The following is a 7,923-nucleotide window of genomic DNA, read 5'->3' on the forward strand; positions in this document are numbered from 1 at the left end:
GGTCAGATAACTATTTCAGTTATATTTGGCTGAATAAGTAATGAAAATTTGTAACCACAATACTGCAAAAAAAAAAAAAAAAGTGATGAAATCATCGGGCTTGCTCAGCTCCGGTTGTGCCCCGCCTCCTGCCGTCTTTTGATAAGGCTTGTATGTCAGGGGAACATTAATTGGGTGTATGGCTTATTCAGGGCATCTAACCATCTTCATCCGTGTTACCTGGATTTACAGCTGCGTGCTGGAGCCAGAGAAGGCCCAGCCACGAGTCCCACGTGGAAGGAGAGCACTGGGGTTGCGGAGCTCTGACTTTGCACGTGAACATGAACACAGCTTTTGTTGATCACAGACGTTGAAACCTGTCTCATGCAGCAGTCCAGGGGCAGACATCGATGGCATAGACCCGCGTGCTGTTCAGAAAGGTCACTCCCACTGCTAACATGCGTAGAACGCTCCAAAGGGATGTTTGAGCAAGTGTTTCCTGCGCTTGCCTCTGGTCTGGGCTGTTCAGAGGAGGCAGCCGTCGGTGTGTCACAGCAGTGCCAGACCCAGGATAGCAGATGGCACGGATGGCGGCTACTGGGTCTCCTCCGGAAATAAGGAAACAAGGTGCCGTTCTCGTTGGGGCTGTTCTGCAGGCCCTCTGCCCCTGTGGTTGGAGGTTGGGCCTGTTTTTCTTCCTGGCTGTTTGCGCATCTGACTCCTTTCCCACGCCCCTTTGTTTTTCTATTTACAGGCTTGTGATTGCATGCTTAAATGCCACTTTGTGATCTAATGTTACTTTCCGCTGTAACGTTTTAATTAGGGGCATTCAGTGGAGTTGCTGGTTGGCTAGAAGAGAACACTTGTGCCTTCTTTAAATTGGATTGAATTCACATTCAGCCAGTGATTCAGACTGGGATCAGAACCACCCAGACATTAAGGTCTGGCCAGGCCCTGGGCACCCAGCTTTCTGTTCGGCTGTCGGCAGATGCCTGGCACTCACTCCACTTCCCCAGGCTCATAGTTTAATTTAGGAACCAGGAGATCCTGGTGTTTTTCATTTGCCCTTTGGTCGAGGTAGTCACATCCATCCAGACCATCTTGTCCTCTGAAGTGGTGACCTTGAGATGTGGCCGGAAAGGCAGCTTAGTTTTGAGTCTAGACTTTCCATGAAGGCAAACCACCATCTATACCTACTGCTTAAACCCTTCTTTCAAATTTGGCTTCTTAAGACTTTCTATGTACAGCACTTTTGAGGTTAAGGATATCAAACCATGTCCAGAGTAGAGAAACCAAATTATTTTATTCATGGTTATAATCCAAAGTAGCCAGACTTCACGAGCCAAATTTCGTGTGCACTAGACTAGATTAAGAAGGCCTCTTGCCACGGTGAAGACTCTCAGTATCCTGCAAGTAGTTTGTTGGGCTGGCATTCTGGTGCGGCAGGCTCAGCTGCAGCCTGTGATGCGGGCGTCCGTAGAGCGTGCCGTTTCAGTCCCAGCTCCTCCTCCTCCTGCTGATGTGCCCGCGATGGAGCAGAAGACGGGCTGCCATCCAGGTGGGAGACCTGGAGCAGCTCCTGACTCCTGATTCTGGCCTGGCTGTGGTAGCTGCTTGTGGAGTAAACCAGCTGCTGGAAGATTCTCCCTCTGCCTCTGCCTCTCCCCCTCCCTCTTCCCCTCCCCCTCCCCCTCTCCTCCTCCCTCGACCCTCCCCCTCCCTTCTCCTCCCTTCCCCTTCCACCCCATCTTTCAAATAACTAACTAAATAAATAAATGATTTTTGTGATAATGACTAAACATATTTCTGTTCCAAATGGGATCCTGGAACAGCAAAAGGACATCAGCTAAGAATTGAGGACTTTAGTTATAATAGATCAATATGGTCTCAACTGTGATAAGTGAATCCCAATATGACATCAAGATAAACTATGGGTATAGAGGAAATCTATACTATCTTTGCAATTTTTTATTAATAAAACTCAAAATTTATTTAAATACCTTTCTCTCTGTCTCTCTCACTGTCCACTCTGCCTGTCAAAATAAATAAATAAATAAATAAATAAATAAGGTTTAAAAAATTTATTTAAATAAAAATCGCTAAAAATTGAAAACTATAATAAGCAGAAAGAAAAATCTTAAACCCATATCCAAGAAATCACACTTAATATTTTTTATTATATAGCTTTCTAGTCTTTTTTTTTTTTTAACTTTTTTAAAGATTTATTTATTTACTTGAGAGGCAGAGTTACAGACACAGAGAGGTCTTTATTCCATTCAGCCCCACAGTGGCTGGAGCTGAAGCCAGGATCCAGGAGCTTCTTCCGGGTCTCCCAATGGGTGCTGGGTCCCAAGCACTTGGGCCATTTTCTGCTTTCCCAGGCCATCGGCAGGGAGCTGGATCAGAAGTGGAGTGGCTGGGACTCAAACCAGCAGCCATATGGGATGCTGGCACCACAGGCAGATGCTTAATCTACTACACCACAGCACCTGCCTTGTTGAGGTTCAGGGCACACCTTCCCGTGGGAGACAAACCCAGCCAACGGCAGGTCTTGTCTCAGCTGCTGGCTCCCCGACCACCTTGAGGAGTGCATGAAAACAAACACGAGATGAGGTCACGTCACAAAGTTCACGGTGGACAGACATTTCGCTTAGTGGTTGAGATGTTCACATCCTATATCTGAGTGCCTGGGTCCGAGACTTGGGCCCACTCCCAGTTAGAAAAAAAAGTTCATGGGAAAATGGTATTAAAAGGTAAATTCATTTGGCTGCCAAAAAAAATATAGAACTCTATACATGAAGTCGTCTTCAAAAAGTTGCTAGAGGGGCTGGTGCTGTGGTGTAGCGGATAAAGTCTCTGCCTGCAGTGCTGGCATCTTATATGGGCGCCAGTTCAAGTCCCGGCTGTTCCAGTTCTGATCCAGCTCTCTGCTATGGCCTGGGAAAGTAGTGGAAGATGGCCCAGGTCCTTGGGCCCCTGCACCCATGTGGGAGACCTGGAAGAAGCTCCTGGTTCCTGGCTTCAGATCAGTGCAGCTCTGACCGGCCAATTAGGGACTGAACCAGCAGATTGAAGACCCGACCTCTCTGCATATCCTCCTCTTTGTAACTCTGCCTTCCAAATAAATTAATTAAGAAAAAAAAAGTTTGGTGGAGGGGCTGGTATTGTGGTATACTGGGTGAAGCCACCACCCACCTGCCACACCAGCATCCCATATGGCTACCAGTTTGGGTCCTGGCTGCTCAATTTCCAATCTGTTTCCCTGCTAATGCACCTGGGAAAGCATCGGAAAATGGCTCAAATGCCTGGGCCCCTGCCACCCACTTGGGAGACTTGGATGAAACCCCTGACTTCATCCTGGCCTAGCCCTGGCCGTTGTGGCCTTTTGGGGAGTGAACCAGCGGATGGAAGATCTCTTTCTGTCTCCTCCACTTTCTCTGACTTTCAAATAAAACAAATTTTTAAAAAGGGGTGGGGTGGGGGCTGGTGGAAATGCATATTATGAAAAAAAGTATGCATGGATTTCAATTTTTTTGTTTTTTTGCACCAAAATAAACTTTAAAAGTAACTATTTGGCCGGCGCTGCGGCTCACTAGACTAATCCTCCGCCTTGCGGCACTGGTACACCAGGTTCTAGTCCTGGACGGGGCGCTGGATTCTGTCCCGGTTGCCCCTCTTCCAGGCCAGCTCTCTGCTGAGGCCCGGGAGTGCAGTGGAGGATGGCCCAAGTGCTTGGGCCCTGCACCCCATGGGAGACCAGGAGAAGTACCTGGCTCCTGCCATCGGATCAGCATGGTGCGCCGGCCACAGTGCGCCGGCCATGGCGGCCATTGGAGGGTGAACCAACGGCAAAGGAAGACCTTTCTCTCTCTCTCTCTCACTGTCCACTCTGCCTGTCAAAAAAAAAAAAAAAAAAAACTATTTGGAAAGGAGATCTCCAATCCACTGGTTCACTTCCCAATGCCCACAATGTCTGGACATGAGGCCTGGAGCCAGGAACTCAATCTGGGTCTCCCAGGTGCCTGGCAGGGCCCCCACTACTTCAGCTATCACCTGCTACCTCCCAGGCGTGCGTCAGCAGGTCGGACCTGAGGCAATGATAATGCAGCTTTCACACCCAACCTGCCACAGGGCCCATGGTTTTCATGAACTTTCTGAAGTGATTCTCATATCACTTTGTTTTTTGTTTTTTGTTTGTTTGTTTGTTTGTTTTGACAGAGTGGACAGTGAGTGAGAGAGAGAGAGAGAAAGGTCTTCCTTTTTTAGCCATTGGTTCACCCTCCAATGGCCGCCGTGGCCGGCGCACCATGCTGATCCGATGGCAGGAGCCAGGTGCTTCTCCTGGTCTCCCATGGGGTGCAGGGCCCAAGCACTTGGGCCATCCTCCACTGCACTCCCGGGCCTCAGCAGAGAGCTGGCCTGGAAGAGGGGCAACCGGGACAGAATCTGGCACCCCGACCGGGACTAGAACCCGGTGTGCCGGTGCCGCAAGGTGGAGGATTAGCCTAGTGAGCCGCGGTGCCGGCATCATATCACTTTGTTTTATGTATTTAAAAAAAAGATTTATTATTTATTTGGAAGAGTTCCAGAGAGAGAGAGGTCTTCCATCTGCTAGTTCACTCTAAATGGCCACAATGGCTGGTGCTCAGCCAATCTGGAGCCAGGAGCTTCTTTCCGGATCTCCCACGTGGTGCAGGGGCCCAAGCACTTGGGCCATCCTCCGCTGCTTTCCCAGGCACATTAGTAGGGAGCCGGACAGGAAGTGGAGCAGCCAGGACTCAAACTACTACTGCAGGCTGCGGCTTTAACCCACTGCACCACAGCACTTGCAACTCGTGTCACTTTTTAAATAACAAGGCCCTTTTATTATTATTATTATTTGATAAGTAGAGTTATAGACAGTGAGAGAGAGAGGTCTTCCTTCCATTGGTTCACTCCCCTAATGGCTGCTACAGCCCGTGCACCGCGCTGATCCGAAGCCAGGAGCCAGGTGCTTCTCCTGGTCTCCCATGGGGTGCAGGGCCCAAGGACTTGGGCCATTCTCCACTGCCTTCCCGGGCCACAGCAGAGAGCTGGACTGGAAGAGGAGCAACCGGGACTAGAACCCAAGGTGCCGGCACCGCAGGCGGAGGATTAACCAAGTGAGCCCCATCAAGAGCCTTTCTGAGCCGGCGCCGTGGCTCAATAGGCTAATCCTCCACCTTGCGGCGCCGGCACACCGGGTTCTAGTCCCGGTCGGGGCGCCGGATTCTGTCCCGGTTGCCCCTCTTCCAGGCCAGCTCTCTGCTATGGCCAGGGAGTGCAGTGGAGGATGGCCCAGGTGCTTGGGCCCTGCACCCCATGGGAGACCAGGAAAAGCACCTGGCTCCTGGCTCCTGCCAGGATCAGCGCGGTGCGCCGGCTGCAGCGGCGGCCATTGGAGGGTGAACCAACGGCAAAGGAAGACCTTTCTCTCTCTGTCTCTCTCTCTCACTGTCCACTCTGCCTGTCAAAAAAAAAAAAAAAAAAAAAAAAAAAAAAAAAAAAGAGCCTTTCTTCCTAGAAAAGCCTTGTTAATCGAGCCTCAGATTCTGCCTGCCTTTGTTGGTTCTGCAAATTCTTTTTTTTTTTTTTTTTTAGTTTTTATTTATTTATTTGAGAGGTAGAGTTACAGAGAGAAGGAGAGACAGAAGGTCTTCCATGCGCTGGTTCACTGCCCAGATGGCCGCAGCGGCCGGAGCTGAGCCCATCCGCAGCCAGGAGTCAGGAGTCTCCTCAGGTCTAACGTGGGTGCAGGGGCCCAAGCACCTGGGCCATCCTCCACTGCTTTCCCAGGCCACAGCAGTGAGCTGGATCAGAAGAGGAGCAGCCGGGACTTGAACCAGCACCCACATGGATTCCGGCGCTGCTGGCAGAGGCTTAGCCCACTGCGCTGGCCCAAGTTTTGCGAATTCCTTGTGGTGGTGTCGGACCTTCTCTTCCACAGTGGTGCAGAAATCGTTAGATAACACTTGCAGCCAGGATAGAGCGGAAGAGGAGGCTTAAAGGGGTCTTTGCAGACCTGTTTGCCGTTAATTGCAAGCAGAGGAATTCTTGGAAAATAACTGGGCTCATCCCAAATAGTGGGTTCAGTGGGCAGGTGTAGGAGGTTGTTGAGAGGGAGCGTGGCGGGCCAGTTACCATCCAAACCTGACCCATCCTCCCACTGCTGCGGCTGTAGGGCACGGAGAAAGATCCTCTGAAGGGTTAAAGCTGTGGGAAACGTCATATGGGAAACGTCTTCCATGGTGCTAAACTTTAATAGGATAGCTATCACTCACAAACTGTAATTAGGATAGTGCTGACATCAGAGTATACAAAGTATATTTGAAATACACTCTAAAGCAAGAATTCAAGGGAAAAAGGTAGAAACATTGCATTGAGGTAGCTTCATTTCTTTCGTAATAACCTAGAGGAAGTATTTACACAGTATTTATTTCTAACACAGGTTTCAACTTCAGCATTTCTTTTCCGTGCCCCACTGTGTGTTGGTACTGGAGGCGAGGGTTCCAGTACAGGAAGAGGCGAGAGTGGCTCAGTAGGGTGGAGTTTAGCACCTGGACGCAAGTCCCGGTTTCTGAGTCACACCAAGCACAGCTGCTCTTTAGTGGACACAGCTTCTCAGTTAGAAGTCACTGCTGCCTTGGTTTCAGCTAGAGAGCACCTCGTCCTCTCTCCCATCATGAAGTGGGTGCTGCTTCTCCCACTGGCATGGTGCTTGGCTGAGTTGTTCAAGTGCACCTGCTCCATCCACTTGACACTATCAGTGTGGGGAAGGACTTCCCCCTGGGTGCTGTCCTAGGAAACTTTGAAGAATTTGGAGCTTTCGCCCCTTTACTGTCTGACTAATGCAGGCTAAATGTGTGTGGTGTTTTTTTTGTTTTTGTTTTTGTTTTTGTTTTTTGAAAGGCAGAGTTACAGAGAGGCAGAGAGAGAGAGAGAGAGATGTCTTCCATCTACTGGTTCACTTTCCAGATGGCCGCAACGGCTGGAGCTAGACCTATCCAGAGCCAGGAGCTTCTTCCTGGTCTCCCATGTGGGTGCAGGGGCCCAAGCACTTGGGCCATCCTCTGCTGCCTTCCCAGGCCATTAGCAGAGAGCTGGATCAGAAGTGGAGCAGCCGGGACTCGAACCGGCATCCATATGGGATACTGGCACTGCAGATGGCAGCTTTACCCACCATGCCCCAGTGCTGGCCCCTGAATGTGCATATTCTTAAGCAGCATTTACGAAGAAAAAGTTTCATATAACTGTTAGCCTATAGCTTTAAAAAAGTTTATTTATTTGAAAGGCAGGGTGACATGGAGGAGGGATCTTCACGTGCTGGTTCACGCCCCAAGTGCCTGGGGCTGGGCCAGGACAACACCAGGAGGCAGAAACTCCGTCCAGGTGTCCCACATGACTGGCAGGACTCAAGCACTTGGGCCATCCTTTGTTTCTCCCCAGACTCCTTAGCCGGCAGCTGGATGAGAAGTGGGGGGTGGGGACTGGTTCCCAGGCACCTTGGTGACGGGTTGCAGGTGTCCCGAGTGGTGGTGTGATAACCCGTGTGCCCCCGCACCCGCACCCGCCGTTCTTCCAAAGGGAAACAGGCTTTCTTGCCGGTGACCTTCAGACCTGTGCGGTGTTGATCTCTGACAGATCTGGAGTGCCACGCAAGACGCTGGAAGCCGTGCTCCGCGAGCGCACCGGCACCCTCGGTTTCCTGCGACATGTGTAGGCAAACAAGAAATGCCACCGCAGAAGGGGCCTGTGCACCTCGGGAATGGTGTTTCCCCATGAAGATAAATGGAAGGCAACAACCCCTGCAGGTTGTGAGACGGAGGACAGGACTGCTGCACGCTAAACAGACGAGGTCTCGCCCTGGTGTCTTTTCTTTCTACAGAAGGGACTGGAGGCAGTGCTGTGGCTGGGAAGAAAGACGAA

The sequence above is a fragment of the Oryctolagus cuniculus genome, chromosome 11 (assembly GCF_051225735.1).
Source record: "Oryctolagus cuniculus isolate XC-2025 breed Fujian yellow rabbit chromosome 11, ASM5122573v1, whole genome shotgun sequence".
In the NCBI taxonomy this organism is placed as follows: domain Eukaryota; kingdom Metazoa; phylum Chordata; class Mammalia; order Lagomorpha; family Leporidae; genus Oryctolagus; species Oryctolagus cuniculus.